At 51.5% G+C, this 16,204-nt stretch overlaps 1 protein-coding gene across 2 annotated transcripts in view; it reads left to right on the top strand.

The window, feature by feature from the left end:
* The window catches only part of UCK2 (uridine-cytidine kinase 2), a 49,691-nt gene that overhangs the window by 20,984 nt on the left and 12,503 nt on the right, over positions 1 to 16,204 (top strand). The window lies entirely within an intron of this gene.

Genomic DNA, 16,204 nt, shown 5'->3' with positions numbered 1-16,204 from the left:
AAAAATGTCATGTCGTTTACTTTTTAATATTTCCTGCCTTACATTTCCAGCAACCAGGGAAGTAACCCACACATCGGGGTCCTGGGCCTGCCACCTGTTTTTGTGCATTCTTTGGCTTTCGTCTCGGTCAGACTCAGTGCCAAATGGGAATAGGAAACCACAGAATATTTCCACCCCAGCCGAGTGCGCCCTACCCATGGTGACGAGCGCGGCCTTCCTTCCGGCGCCGCTCCTTAGGACTGCGGATAGACTGATGGAAAAACAAATAACATTTCACAAACACGTCACCCTCTTATTTTTGCAGGTGTCAGTAACATGTATGGGGTGGGACCTCTTTCTGCTTGAGCCTTGTTTTGGTGTATAAAAAATAGAGTAGTATAAAGAAGAAAAAACATATATGTATTATTGATTTCAGAGAGGAAGGGAAAGGGGGAGAGAGATGTAAACATCAGTGATGGGAGAGAATCATTGATTGGCTGCCTCCTGCATGCGCCCCCACTGGGCACCAAGCCTGCAACCGAGGCATGTGCCCTGACCAGGAATTGCGCTGTTAACCTCCTGGTTCATAGGTCAGTGGTCAGCCACTGAGCCACACTGGCCGGGCTCACTTATACTTTCTTTACCCAGACCTAACTGTTGTCAAAACTGCACTATTTCTTTTTGAACTTTAACATATATACATCCATGGAACTTACTTTGTGTTTTGGACAGAATTGAGGAAAAAAAGTTTTGTGTTTTAGTTTTTTAAACTTCATGCATCTGAGCATCTTCCTGTTACCAGATACCTTGGCCAGCATGACCTGGCAGCGGTGTAAGGTTTCGTGTGCGAGGTGCCAAGATGTGTGTGGCCAGTCCCACTGCCGTCCTGGCCGACCAGGCCGGTTCTCATCGGCTCTGCCTTGATGGACGTCTGCGTCGGTTATTTTATTCCTTTTATTACTTCACTGGAATACACCGCCAGAACTGGACTGACTGGTTAAAAGGATGCACATTTTTATAGTCTTGCCTAATTGTGGCAGAATCCTTGGGGCTTGCTGCTGGGACAGCGGGTTCCTGGCTCCGCCAGCTGCTGGGTGGTCAGAGCTGGTTGTTCCTTGCTTTGTTGGGGCGCCGGGGGGCAGGGGGGGGTGGTTGCTGTTCTTTCCTCACTGCGTCCTTTTAATCTACTCCTGTTTGTCGTGTAGAAAGAAGGACCTGTATTGTATTGTCTTTTCTAACCTCACTCCCACTGAGAAAAGCCAGCCCTGCCTGTCCGCTCCATTTCAGTAGGAAATTTCAAACGCAGTGCCCACCTGAGAAGACAGTCTGGGGACCCGAGAGGACCTGTGACAAAGCCTGGCGGGGGGGGGGGGGGGGCGGGGACCATCGTGGCTGACCAGCAGCCTGCCCCATCAGAGGGACAGACTTCCCGCAGCTCTCAGTTCTGTGGAGGAGAAGGCCAAGCTGAGTGCTTGCCAACTCCGCGGCAAGGCCTCACCCTCCTGCATCGCTGCCTCCCCAGCCTCCGCAGCTGAGACCTGGGGTGCTGTGACCTGGGGTGCCGCTGGGAACCAGGATGGGGCGGGGAGGGGAGCCAGAGTGCTCCCAGGAGCAGCCGTTTGGTTTCCTGGAAGAGGAAGTCACTGGGATGTGCCAGGGCCACGCACCTCCTCAGGGCTTGGCTTGAAGGTGGTAACTAGTAATGCAAGCTGTTGCCTTTTTTATTGTCTTTGTGACCGAGAGAATTGACTTTTATAGCTGAGGAAAGGGCTGTATGACAGGGTCTCTCTCTCCTTCTCCACCCCCTGCCCCGATCATGGTTTCACAGGCGACTTTTCGGCACTTGGAGCCTGAACCTGACCGGGGACATGGGGTTCCGATTGAGGGCTTGACCCAAGGGACAAGTGTACAAAGACTGATGAGATAAGCTCCTTTAAAAAGTTTTTATTTTATAATTTTTTAAAATATATTTTTATTAATTTCAGGGAGGAAGGGAAAGGGAGAGAGAGTTAGAAACATCAATGATGAGAGAGAATCATTGATCGGCTGCCTCCTGCACACCCCACACTGGGGATCGAGCTTGCAACTCAGGCATGTGCCCTTGGCTGGAATCAAACCCGGACCCTTCAGTCTGCAGGCCGATGCTCTATCCACTGAGCCAAACCAGCTAGGGAGATAATTTTTTTATTGTGGAAAAACATACATAGCATATACCATTGGGACCATTTAAAATTTTTTAAAAAGATTTTCTTATTGACTTTTAGAGAGAGAGGAGGTGTGTGTGGAGAGAGAGAGACATTGATGTGGGAATGCAACATCGATCAGCTGCCTCTTGCACACCCCTACTGGGGATCAAACAGGCCCTGACCAGGAATCGAACAGGCGACCTTTCAGTGCACTGGACAATGCCAACGACAGCCACACTGGCCAGGACTGGAACCGTTTTTAAGTGCACAGTTCTGGAGCACTAAGTACCCCTCACATTGTTGTACGACCATCACCAAAATCCATCTCCAGAGCTCTTTTGTCTTCTCCATCTTAAACTCTGGATTCATCCAACAATAACATCTCATTCTCCCCTCCCCCGGCTCTTGGAAACAGCTATCCTACTTTAAAAAGAGAAAGAAAAAAAAATACATATATAGAGATTGATTTTAGAGAGGAAAGGAGAGAGAAACATCAATGATGAGAGAGAATCATTGATCGGCTGCCTCCTGCACACCCCCTACTGGAGATCAAGCCTGCAACCCAGGCATATACCCTGATCTGACTGGGAATTGAACCGTGACCTGGTTCACAGGTTGATGCTCAACCACTGAACCAATTCCGGCTGGACTCATTTTACTTTCTGTCTCTATGAATTTCACTGCCCTAGGGACCTTAATAAGTACAATCTCATGGTATTTGTCCTTCTGTGACTGTCTTACTTTATTTAGTTTAATTTCTTGAGGAATTATCTCCATGTTCATCCACATTATAGCATGTGTCAAAGTTTCCTTCCTTTTCAGAGTGAATAGATGCCCCACTGTGTGCTTAGGCCTCCTTTGGCTCATCCATTCATCTGTCAGCACACACTTGGCTGCTTCCACCGTTTGCCTTTGTGAATAACACTGCTGTGATCGGTGGACAGATTACTGTTTCCAGCTTTCAGTTCTTGGGGTTATACCTAGAAGTGGGGTGGCTGGGTCAGGGGGTGGATCTGTGCTTCCTTTTTAGGGGAGTCGCTGTCCTGTTACCACAGTGGCCATACCATTCTGTGTTCCCACCTGCAGTGCACAGGCGCCCAATTTCCCCACATGCTCACTAACCCTGTGAGTTTAGATTTTTTTCTTCTTATAACAGTCAATCCTACTGGGTGTGAAGAGATGGCTCATTGTGGTTTTGATTTGCATTTCTTAATGAGGAGTGATGTTGAGCATCTTACACATATTCTTGGGAGAAATATCGGTTCTTCTTGCCCATTTTTCTTCATGAGGTTTTTTGGGTTGAGTTGTAGGAGTTCTTTAAGTATTCCATATACCAACTCCCTATCTGATGCGTGATTTGCACACATTTTCTCCCATTCCTTAGGTTGCTTTTTTACTGTGTTGATAGTTTCCTTTGATGCACAAAAGTTTTCAATTTTGATGAAGTCCATCATATTTAATTTTCTTTTGTTGCCTGTGGATTTAGTATCCTGTTCAAGCCATCATTGCTGAACCCAATGACATGCTCCTATTTTCTTCTAAGTTTTAAAGTTTCACCGAAACCGGTTTGGCTCAGTGGATAGAGCGTCGGCCTGCGGACTGAAAGGTCCCATGTTCTATTCCGGTCAAGGGCATGTACCTGGGTTGCGGGCACATCCTCAGTAGGAGGTGTGCAGGAGGCAGCTGATCGATGTTTCTCTCTCATCGATGTTTCTAACTCTCTATCCTTCTCCCTTCCTCTCTGTAAAAAATCAATGAAATGTATTTTAAAAAAAAAAGTTTCAACTCTTGTGTTTAGGCCTTTGATCGGATTCGAGTTAATTTTTACATATTGTGTGAGATAAGGTCCCAGCCTCACTTATTTTTGGGGGGGGGGGGGCTGTGGATATCCAGTTTTCCGAATACGAGTTGTTAAACCTCATTTTAACATGCGGAAGGAGATGCGTAGAGTTCTCTCTGACCGGGTTGGCTCTGGGCTGGTTCCTGGAGATCTGCAGGAGCCGGGCCAGGTGAGGCGGGAGGAAAGAGATCGAGGGGAGGGGAGAAACATGGTATTCAATGTGCGTCTTCATCCCCTGCCTCCACGTCTGTATGCACTGTGTACCGGAGGCTGAGAGCCTGACACTTCCCACTGGTCTTCAGTTTGTGGTGTTGGGTGCGTGTGCGTGTGCGCGTGTGTGTGCGCGCGCGTGCACCTGTTCCAGCTCCTTGTCGTGGGGAGCAGCAGGCTCCCCCCCTTCACCGGACACCCTGCGGGGGTGTTTTGAAGAAAGGTGACTTGACAGATGGCTTCCCCTCCAGCGTGCCCCTAACTCGCCACAGGTTCCTGCTCTGACACCCGCGCCCGTGCACAGTTCGGTGGGTGCAGCTGTGGGCCGGAGGGTTGCAGGCGGATCCCACGTCTCTTTCCGGCCGATTCCAGAGGGACCAGGTGCTTCTGTAACTGCCTGTGCGCAGGAAGCTCCCACAGCCGCCCGCTGCGTCTCATTTCCGTCCGTTGCTGCCCTCAGCGCTCCAGGGCTGGCGACGGCCTCAGGTTCAGGTTCGGGGTCAGCAGCCGCTGGGTTGTTGCCCTCTGCTGTCCCTCATTGTTCTGGTTGGGTCTTGGGCAGAAAAGGAGAAACAAGGGCGAGAGGTCACTCAGGAGAAGAAAACGTAGGGGAATTTGTTATAAATTTCTTTTTAATTTTATTTTATTTTATTTATTTTATATATTTTATTTTATGTTATGTTATTTTATGTTATTTTATTTTATTTTATGTTATTTTATTTTATTTTATGTTATTTTATTTTATTTTATGTTATTTTATTTTATTTATTTTATTTTATTTTATGTTATTTTATTTTTTAATCCTCACCCAAGGATACTTTTTCCATTGATCTTTAGAAAGAGAGTGGAAGGGAAAGAGGGAGGGGGAGAGAGAGAAACATCGACATGAGAGAGGCACACTGTTTGCCTCCTGCAGGTGCCCTGACTGGGGCTGGGGATGGAACCTACAACTGAGATACATGCTCTTGACCCGGAATCGAACCAGAGACCCTGCGGGCCAACTCTAACCACTGAACAAACCAGCCAGGGTGAATTTATTGTAAATTTCCACGGGCGAAAGTTTTTTCTAAATATAACAGAAACACATTACAAGATTAATCAATTTAACTACATCAACAAAAGTTTTCTCCAGGAAACATCACTTTAAAGTAAAAAGCCAGCCCAGCCGGCATGGCTCAGTGGTTGAGTGTCCACCTCTGAACCAGGAGGGCACGGTTCCGTTCCCAGTCAGGGCACATGCACAGGTGTGGCTCTGTTCCCAGTGTGGGACATGCAGGAGGCAGCTGATCAAAGATTCTCTCTCATCATTGATGTTTCTATCTCTCTCCTCCCGCTCTGGTCAATAAAAAATATATTAAAAGTAAAAATTAGTTAAAACAATTCAAAAAATAAAGTGAAAAGACAGTTAAGTGGAAAAAACATTTGTGATATTAATGAGAAATGGCCAGTTTTCTTGTCATATAAAGAGCTTTTATAAATCAATAAGAAAACACCAATAACCAGAAAAAGAAAAGCGGAAAGCTTTTCAGCATATAAACATGTTTATCCTCACTTATAATCAGCAAATTTAACAGATAGCATTAAGTTAGCTATCATTAAGGGAATGGGGAAACGGGTGTATGGAAGTCATTGCTGATGGGGGCTATCTGGGCTTGTGTATGGAAGTTTAAAAAAAATGCAGATTTTTTGCCTTAGCAAATCTCCTAACCTGTATCCTACAGGTATATACATACACCAGCCGTGGGCAAACTATGGCCCGCAGGCCAGATCCGGCCCGTTTGAAATGAATAAAACTAAAAAAAAAAAAAAGACCGTACCCTTTTGTGTAATGATGTTTACTTTGAATTTATATTAGTTCACACAAACACTCCATCCATGCTTTTGTTCCGGCCCTCCGGTCCAGTTTAAGAACCCGTTGTGGCCCTCGAGTCAAAAAGTTTGCCCACCCCTGACATACACCCATGTCTAAAGCTTGTGTTAGAAAAGTGAGGCACCGTTTAGATGTCCGTTGGGGGAGGAGCAGTGGGCTTCCTTCACATGAGGAATACTATGCAGCTCTGAAAAAGGAGAGGTTCCTTCTGTACTGATGGGGTGATCTTCAAGCATGTGAGTGTAATGAGGTACAGGTCGCTCTGCGTTAGCATCTGCGCTTGAGAAGTGTGTGCTACCCGTGTAGCGATGCAGTGACGGCCTCTGCACGGATGTGCGTGGAACAGAAAACAGGCTGCCAAGGAGTCAGCCAGATGGTTGGGGTAAGTTGGGATAGAGACAGACTTTGGATTCTGTACCTTCGCAGTGTGTGCCACAGCGGCATTGCACTCAGTGCAGCCTCATCTTGGAGCTGTCCACTGAGGAGGGAATCGTGTTTATTGAATATGTATCTCTGTTAGGCGCTGTCTGGTGTATATTAGCCTACTGTGGGATGAAGGGCCACTAGTGCTCACAGCTGACCGGACAGTAATGACCTGAGAGGTTGAGTGACCTGAGACAGGGCCGCTGTGGGTGCAGTAGACGGGTCGGGCCCAGCCCTGTGTGTCAGCGGGATTCTAAAGGACCCAGGTTTCGCCTCTTAGAACTTTGAGGCAATTGGATGGTTTTCATCCATCTTGCTTTTTTTTTTTTTTAATCTGTCTTGCCCAGAAGTTTAATCGGCATTTCTATCAAACCACAAAACGGCACTTTTGCACAATTTTTGAAGACCCTGGAGCACATCGCTGGATCTAGAAACTTCTTAGTCACCAAGGAAACAGCAGCCGAAGCCCAGGGCTACAGGTGAGGTGCAGGTGAAGTCTTGAACAATCGGGGGAGTCGGGGGCCTGTACGCTAATTATTAAGCAGGATGTTTGATGAAGTGGACACACCTATGTGTCAATAGCAGATTACTGTGAGCAAACAGAAAGCACCATTAAGAGGAAATGACACGCCCTCCTGGCATATCGCTTCTGGAAGAAGAAAAACATTGTGTGTGGACATCTGCGGACATAGACGTTGACGCAAGTGCTCCGCGGTTAGAAAAGAGAAACGCACCCGCTAAACAATGACAGTCTATTCGTTCCCTGGGGCTCCAGTAACAAGGCCGCACACTTGGAGCTAAAACAACAGACTTACTCTTTTCTGGTTCTGGACCCCGCAGTCCAGAACCTCGGAGTTCAGCTCAGCGGCAGCGGCTCCGAAGGACGGGCCCGCTGGCCGTCTCTGCCCTGCTGGTGGCGTCCTTGGTGAGGGGTGTCTCCGGTCTCTGCCTCCTCCCGCATGACCCTTCCCTGTCTCTGTGTCTCCTTGTCTGTTTCTTTAAGGACACCTGTCATGGGGTTTAGCCCCGCCCCCAATCGAGGATGATTTCCTCTCGGGATCCTTTACCTGAGTTACATCTGCAGAGGCCTTTGTTCAAAATGAGGTCCCATTCAGAGGTCCTGGGGGTTAGGGCTTGTTTGTCTCTTCTTGGGGCCACAGTTTAGCCCATGACAGCCTGTTATTTGGCCCCCAAATTTATGTCTGCCCCGTGAGCAAAATACATCCCCTCCATATCGATTCCTTATTAACAGTGGTGTGTGAGAGGCCGAATTTCAGCAAAGACAGATGGCCATTCATCTTTTTTTTAAAGATCAATCTTTGGAGGGAATTGTAGATTCACATACAATTGTAAGAAATAATGGAACGAACCTATGTGTCATTTACTCAGTTTCCCCAAAACACAGCCGGGTACTGACACCGATACAGTGAAAACAGACATTGCCTCGTCGCGGAGCCCTCCTTGTCCTCTGTCGGCCACCCTGTCTTCTCTACCCCTTCTATTCCTCATCGTCCTGGCTTTAGTTTTATATATTTATATATAGATGTTCTTCATCCTCACCTGAGGATATGTTTTATAGTGATTTTTTTTTTTTTTTAAAGAGAGGCGGGGGAAGGGAGAGAGAGTGAAGTGAGAGAAACCTTGATGTGAGAGAAACATTGACCGGCTGCCTCCCTGAAGGTGCCCAGGATGAGCTCCAACCACATTTCTTCCGTTTTCACTTGAATTTCCCTGAAGGCTAGTGATGCTCATCTTTTCATGGTTGCCGCCTGTGTCCCTTGGGTGAAGTGCCTCCTCTTGGCTGTTGCTCTCGTTCTGATACGCTGTTTGTCTTTTTACTGCCGCGTTTGAAATTCTTTACATATTTTGGAGCAGCAGTCCCTGGTGTGATGGGCGCTGGGGGCGTTTCCTCCCGGCCTGCCTCCTGGGGGCGAGCGTCTCACTGGGTTTACTGCTGACGAAGCGCCGTGTCCCCACGTCCCCGGGTGGATTGTGCTTTTGGTGTCCATGCTACAAAAATCTCCGCCAAACACTAGACCCTGAAGACCTGCTGCGAGGTTTTTCTTCAAAGGTTTTGTGGTTTTATGTTTTACATAAGCCCGTGTTCCCTTTGGAGTTGATTTCTCTGGAAGGTGAGAGGTTTAGCTCAAGCTCACTTCTTGGCCCCTGGATGGCGAGTTGCTCCAGCTTCGTTTCTGGGAAAGGCCATCGTCCCCCCTCCCTCCCTCCCTCCCTCCCGGAGTCGCACTTGCGTTCTGTCACAGCAGCTGCACATATCTGTGTGGGTCCAAAACAGAAGTTCAGCCTTACTCCTGGTGCTGCTTCCGTTCCCGGGTTAGCCAGGGGCACTCACCACGTTCCCGGACGGTTCTGTGCGCGCCCCACCGCAGGCGGCCCTCATCATTCACGCGGACGTTCGGTGGGGCGCGCACCGTCTTCTCCAGAGGAAGGCGGTCTGTGTTGCTTTTGTTTATTTTTTATCTCAGGGGAGTTTGGGGGTTAGAGAGCGCTGGTGAATGATGGGAGGGAGCCACTCGAGGAGACTAGTCTGCTGATAGAGGAGCTGGGGCCCTTTCCGCAGATGCTGGAGGGGAAGCGGTAACTTGCGTTTTGAGGGGCAGGAGAAGGGAAGTGTGTGCTCGGTGCGCGCCCGGTTCCCTCCCCCACTGCTCTAGTTAGACGGTGCTGGGGAGCCCTGGGGAGGAAATGATAAAAACCTCTTAACCAGGTCGTCGGGCTTCCGGCTTGCAATCTGGTTAAGGATCTCTGGACAGGCAGTGTGACTCCGTCTGCGTGAGAGCAAAGCCCTGCTGAGCTGCCCCGTCCACACTCAGTGGCCAGCGTGGTGGCCCTCGACGTGGGGAGGCTGAGCAGAGGGTCCACGGCACCCGTGCTCTCCTTCATCCTTTCTGTGTTAAACGCAGGGAATCAGCGTCCTTCTGGTGCCTCGCCACGGGCCTGTGGCCGTGGCCGTCCTTCCTGTAACAGACACGCTGTCCTTGCTCCGGGGCGAGGCTGAGGCAGGTGGTGGCTTGTGGTGTGCCGCGGCCACGGGGTCTCTTCCTGGGACAGAGCACTCAGTTTTCTGGGCCCTCCCATGGGCCTGCCTCCGGACCCTCAGTGAAAGGGGCAGGGAATAGACCCCCTCGTGCACCCACTGCCTCATGCAGCGAGGAAGGGCCTCCAGCAGCCCTCTGTGCTTCCACCTTCAGAGAGGGCCTCACAGCAGCAAGTTCAGCACAGCCGGCCCTCCGCCTCGGTGCGGTCAGGGAGCGTGTGTGTGTGTGCATGTGTGCGCGCGCATGCATGTGTGTATGCATGCATGTGTGTGTGTGTGGTGCTCTCTGTGTCTGTCCTCTGAGGAACCAGAGAAGCATCCACAGATTCCGCACGCAGGCTCAGAATCAGAGCCGGGAGGCGGAGATCCGTGTTTTGCATGGATTGATTTTAATCCGGATTAAGCCACGTCACCTCCAGCGCGAGCAGCCCTGCCCTGTGCTGCCGTGGCTTGGTGGTGGCTGTCAGCCGGGCCGTGCACGTGCCTTGAGCTTGGCCTCCCAAGAGGAGTGCGGACAACCCCCCCCACCCCCCCGCACACACACCTTTTTGTTGTTTCAGATGATGCAGAAGAACTGCCGCAATTTTCATTTGGGACGATTTGTCCCCAGCTTCCCCTACCGCCACGGCCCGCGTCGGTTAGAGGGTGGCAGTCAGTGTTGGAGCCGGGCCCTTCTGCTTCCACACTGACTCACCGCCTGTGACCTTGGTCGGTGTCACTGTAAGTCGTCGGTGTTGGAGGGCAGGGACGCTGTGCCGGCTTTCTGAAAGGGCTTCTCTCCAGTGCTGCCCTACCGGCCAGGACCTGTGTGTGGGTCCAGGGCGAGGTTTTCTTGCTCATTTCTGCTCCCAACATTGCACGGGTCACCTGTGCCTATGGACTCAGCGACCGTTTCCTACCAGAGAACCAGTTGGAGGGTCAGAAGTGACCCAGCTGCCTGCTCTTTCCCTAGTGAAGCATTTACCAGAGAAGGAACGTCTGGAGAAGCCAGCAGCCTGAGCTCTGCGAAGCCCGCCTGCGCCTGTGCCCGCAGCTCCGGTGTGCCATGGTTGGCCCTCACGTGTGTGCAGGGCCACGGGGCACCAGGAAGAGAAGAGGTGCCTGTCCCGTGACAGCGTGGCGAGGCAGGGTGTGTGGTTCAGAGCATGTGACGCCTTTGCAGCCGGCTCAGCGGCTTTCCGGCTGAGTGGTGGTGGGCAGGTCACGCCGTCTACCTGTCTGCCCCATGGACATAAAGTGGGCACATCAGAACCGCCTCCCAGAGTTGGATTGAAGATTGAATACGGGTGCGTGTAACGTCCCCGGCACGTGCTCGCTCTGTGTGTCAGCTGCTCACTGCCCCTCAGCTGACTGACCCGGTGAACTTCGTGACCGAAGGGACAGAGCCGAACGTGTAATTAATTGTAGGAACCGGAAGTGAGCGTCTGCTCCTGGGACCAGAGCTCGATGAGATTGGCAGTTCACGGAAAAGTCCTGGGAACGTGCGTATGTCGCTGACTGTTGATCGACCAGCGTTTTTCTCCTGAGGTCTGATCGCTGGGGTTGTCTGGGCTGGACCCCCTCACTTGGCACCAGCACAGGAATCGGGGAGTAAGAGCTTCTGTAGGGGGAAGTTTTCACCGAGTTCTTTTTGTAATATCTGGGTTTCCTCTGTGGAGAGCGTGGCCTGCAGCACAAGGTGCTGAAAGGCGGGAGAAAGTTCCTCTGTTCTGACATGTCCTGGTGGATACATGCGGTCTGGCAGGTGGCAGAGCGGTGCCCAGTGGTCTGGAGCCATTGGTCCAGGCAACGGCTCCTCATCCCCACCTTTTAAAACTCACCTGGAAGTGACTTGGCTGCTGAGATGGCTGTGGCCCCTGCGATGAATAAGGAGCCTCTTGGCCCAGGACATGACGATTACCCCGAGAAGCTTCGAGAGAACGTTTACAGTGAGGTGTACTGGTTATGTGGGTGTCCACGTCAGTTTCAGGATCATTTCCGTCCAACGGGACAGAAACCCTCAAATAACAGGGTGTAAACAAGATAATGTCTCATTCTTCATTCCTCTCTCAGTTCTATGGTCATTTGAGTCTGGGGCTCCTTCATCTTGCTGCTTCCCTACCCTTCGTTAGTGTGACACTGATGCTGCAAAGTGGCTGCTTGAGCTCCGGCCATCAAGTCTTCATTCCAGCCAACAGGAAGGAGAATCAAGAGGGTACCCTTCATCTTTAAGCAAATTCCGGAAGCTGCCACTTCACACGCCTGCTTCTCTAATTCGCCAGAACTTAGCACGGGCACAGCAAGCTGCAAAGGAGCTTGGGAAATGCAGTCACATGTCCCGCTACCATTCAGGCACTGAGATAGGGTGCACAGCCAGCTGGGTCTGCCCACGTCGTTACATACTTTAGGATGGAATCAAGGCTGATGCTGAGAATGAGGAGGGCAAACTGCATTTTTAAAATTCTGAAGAAGAAAAGAGGGCTGCTGAGGTTCATGTTTGAGTGAGCCCCCAGGTGCCAAACCCTGCCAGGCTCTGGGAATAAAGCTGAGTCCCGATTGCCGATTGGTCTCTGTGCTCCAGCAGCTGCAGGTGACTGGATTGACCTGTGGCTGCTTTTTGGCCATTCATTCGTGTGTGTGTGTGTGTGTGTGTGTGTGTGTGTTATGGTCGTTGTATTGTAGCTAGGAGAACCCACTGTGTGTGTGTATGTGTGTGTGTGTGTGTGGTATGGCCATTGTATTGTAGCTAGGAGAACCCACTCAGCAATGCATGGTTTCTGGGGCCATTTGGGACCCCAAGACTGGATGCCAGGATATTCCCAGGAGGCAATGTGTGGCACCTCCCATCGCTGCTCAGTCAGCTGGTTTGACTGGGAATCGACTTCGCAGGTTGGAGCTTTGTTCCGTCTCGGGCACCCAGGGCCAACGACTGGCACTTGTGCCTCTAAGTTCGAGCTTTGGAACTGCGTGGGGAGCAGCCCCTGCCCTCAGGTGCGTGCTGTCGGGTCTGGGGGCCATGCTGGACGCCACGTAAGTTAGTGGCCTGTTTCTTAACAACAGTGACGGGGAAAGAGAAATTGTCAGGAGTCATTGAGCAGAGGCAGAGGTGGGAGGGAGGGGAGCCTTCCTGGCCTTCCGCACCGTAAGCTGCGGCGCGGATGGTGCGTCTCCCCACCATTCTGAACCGGCGCCCAGCGCCCGCCCCGCGGGGGAGGCGTCCGCGCCCCGCCTGGAGCCTCTGTGTTAGGCCTGGGCTGTGCTCTGCTCCCCTCTGACTCGGAAGCAGCTCGCTCAGCAGGATGGGCCACTCGGTGGGATTCTGAAACGTCGGGCAGCAGCGGTAGGGGTGCCCTTCCTAGGGACACGCGGCCTGAGCCCCCGGGGGCTGAGCCACGCTCTCCCACCTGTCCAGCTGGGCTCGGGGGCTGGAGTGGAGGGCTGGCAGGCGGCCGCCGGAGCACACCTGCGTTCGTGTTTTGCTTTCTTCTTTCAGCCGCCTTGGGGTGGGCAGAGGGTCTTAGAGACCCCGGAACACACTCTAGAACAGCCCGGTGGATGGTGTCGGCAGTCGGCGCCACCTCCTATGTGAGCCTCATTTTGGAGAAACGCTGCGCAGGTGGGAACCTGCGCGGACTCCACAGCTGTCCTGGACGCTGCAGCTGGAGGGCCTTGGACAAGCCGCAGACCGCGCAGCGCATTTGGGCACCGGCACCGGCGGCTCATTTTCTGAATTGCAAAGGATTCTTTGGGCCCATAGTTGCCGGCTTCTCACAGCTGGATTCTTTTGAACATAACCCCAGTTCAGCTTTCAGATACCTTGGGCAGGTGTGTGTGTGTGTGTTTTTTCTTTCAGCTTTTGGTACACAGATCACTTGCCTGCCTTCAGTCATAGGAAGCTGTGTGAAATTTCGCACATGTGGACTTTAATGATGAAGGACAGAGCAGCACCCTATTTCTAATTCCCTCCCTTCTCCTCCCCCGTCCCTGTTCTCTGGATGTGGAACCAGTGGATGGGGAATATCGGGCTTCGGTTCGGGAACAGTGGGAAGAAGGCGTGTTTGGAGTTAGACCTGTGGCTTGAGATTCAGCTGTGGGTCCTTAAGCAAATCATTGAACTTGATTGACTCAGTTTGTTTCCTCACTGGGAGAAAATTGTCTAATAATATCTTGTTGTGGTGGAATTAAATGAGATGGTACCTTCCAAGTGCCATATAAATGAAGAAACTGCAAATCACCTTCAGGGATTCTTTCATATGATTGTTCTTTTCCTAAAGATGACCTCACACCGACCTGGTCTTAACACATTGTATGCGGGAAACGTATTTATACGTTTTACGTTGACTGGTGGTAGAGCGCAGGACACATATTAATACGTTTTTTATAGACTAGCGGTAGAATGTGGGTAACGTATAAATACGTTTATTTTTATACTTTTTATTGCTCTAAAGGGATGCTAACATGCAGATATATGAATTCCAAAGGACAAAATTTGGGTCTCTAACACATACAATGGTGAATTATGTATGTACTTCCAGGTATAACGGTAATCAATCTATTCAACTGCAAAAATGGCCTGCACCACCTGTTAGCGCGCGATAAAAACTACCCGCAAACAATGCGTTAACTTTGTATTCAGATCGCAGCCCACAGTGCTAGCTGGCTTATCACCCCTTCCCCCAACGACCCCCTTTAGACAGGATGTCAGAGGGGCAGGGGCAGAATATATTCTGGATACACCATTGCGCTGCACACAGAGCTATGCAAAACAGACATGCAGAACAGCTCCGGCTCCCACTGGAAGGGCAGGGCACCGGGAGCTGGGTATGGATCTGGCTGCTTGGGTGGGAACCCTGGCTCCTCTGCCACTTGCCTTGGCAAGTCATTTAACCTCTCTCCCCCTCAATCTTCACCATCAGAAGAGTGGGTGTAATAATCCTTTCCGTCATAGAAGGAGGTAATAAGTAAACAAGATCATTATAAAATGCTGAGCCCAGTCCTTGGCACAAGGAAGAAGCTGCCTGTTCAATGTGGACTCTTATCATAATAATCGTTATTTTTCATCGTGGCAAAATGTTCTACATAATAAAAGCGTAATATGCAAATTGACTGAACTGCTGAACTACCAGTCAGCAGGGGGCGGGGCTGGCAAGCAGGTGGCACCAGGACAGCCAAGGTGTGCGCCAGTGGGCAGAGGGAGGGAATGGTGATGGGGGCTGGGGCGGTGGCGACCAGCGGAGGCAGAGGGCGAGGTGGGCGGGCGGTTCCCTGATCAGCCCATCCGGTCGCCTCCTGCAGAAGAGTGGTCCTAAACCGTCAGTAGGACATCCCCTGAGGACTCCCGGACTGTGAGAGGGTGCAGGCCGGGCTGAGAGGACCCGCCCCCGCCCGCCCCAGTGCATGGATTTTTGTGCACCGAGCCTCTAGTACATAAATATCCGTCGTTCAGTGTACATTTCAGTAGCGTTAGGCGCATTCACATTGTTGAGCAGTGGATCCCCAGAACTTAGAACTTGACTCCGTAAAACTGAAACCGTGCCCATTAAACATCGCTCCCTTACCCCACCCCGGCCCGGGCGCCCTCACTCTGCGTTCCCCTCTGTGGCTGTGGCTGCTCCCACAGCTCACGTAAGTGGGACCATCTGGTGTTTGTCTTGTGACTGTAACTATTTGCAGTCTTGGCCCACCCTGAGGTTGCTTGCTCTCTCCTTTTTGGCTTCCTGTAAGCTTGTAATTGCCTGCTTATTGAATTATTGAGTCTTAATGAATTATTTCCCTTAAGGGAACAGGACCCTCGAAGCGCCATTTCATCCCTTTGAGGAGGACATAGAGGGAAAGTGAAGGAGGCGTGGGGGGGGGGGCAGGGTGGAGCCTGGCGGCCTCCCCCCCCCCCCCCCCATTCTGTGAAAATGCAAATGTGACAGCAGGGGAGAGAAGCCTGTAAGAGTCTGGGTGCCTGCTGCCCCAGGTCAACAGGCTCTATGTTTTTCTGGCCCATTTTATTTATTTATTATTTTTTTTAAATATATTTTTATTGATTCTCCACAGAGAGGAAGGGAGAGGGATAGAGAGTTAGAAACATCGATGAGAGAGAAACATCGATCAGCTGCCTCCTGCACACCCGCTACTGAGGATGTGCCCGCAACCCAGGTACATGCCCTTGACTGGAATCGAACCTGGGACCCTTCAGTCTGCAGGCCGAGGCTCCATCCACTGAGCCACACCGGCCAGGGCTTCTGGCCCATTTCGAACAACGCCTGTAGGTTCGACTTCGTTTGGGATTGGCTTCCCCAAGTTGCTGTGGGTTTTGGGGATGTTCCGGTCCCAGGTCACTCGGCTCCACAGGCCTGAGCTCGCTGTGAGGGTGAAGTGGGCTGTGGGCTAGAGCAGAAGGGACCGCAGAGACGGGATCACAGCCACGGCCTTGGCTGTGCTGTGGGTGCGGGTTCGGTCGCTATAGAGATGGGGGTGGGGGCTGAGCGATGTCCCCCGGGCGCCCATCAGCCCCTCCGTGACCGGGAGCGTCTGGCCCATCAGCACGCCACCCCTGGGCTTGCTTTCCACTCGGCTGCCCACTTTGTGTCTACACCAGAGCACCGGCCGGGGGGATGGACTGGTGGACTCTTGCGTTGGCTTTGGGAAAGGCCAAGTGGAGGGGAGGC

The sequence above is a fragment of the Myotis nattereri genome, assembly GCF_964212035.1.
Source record: "Myotis nattereri genome assembly, chromosome: 18".
NCBI lineage: Eukaryota > Metazoa > Chordata > Mammalia > Chiroptera > Vespertilionidae > Myotis > Myotis nattereri.
This window is presented reverse-complemented; position numbering and strand designations above follow the sequence as displayed.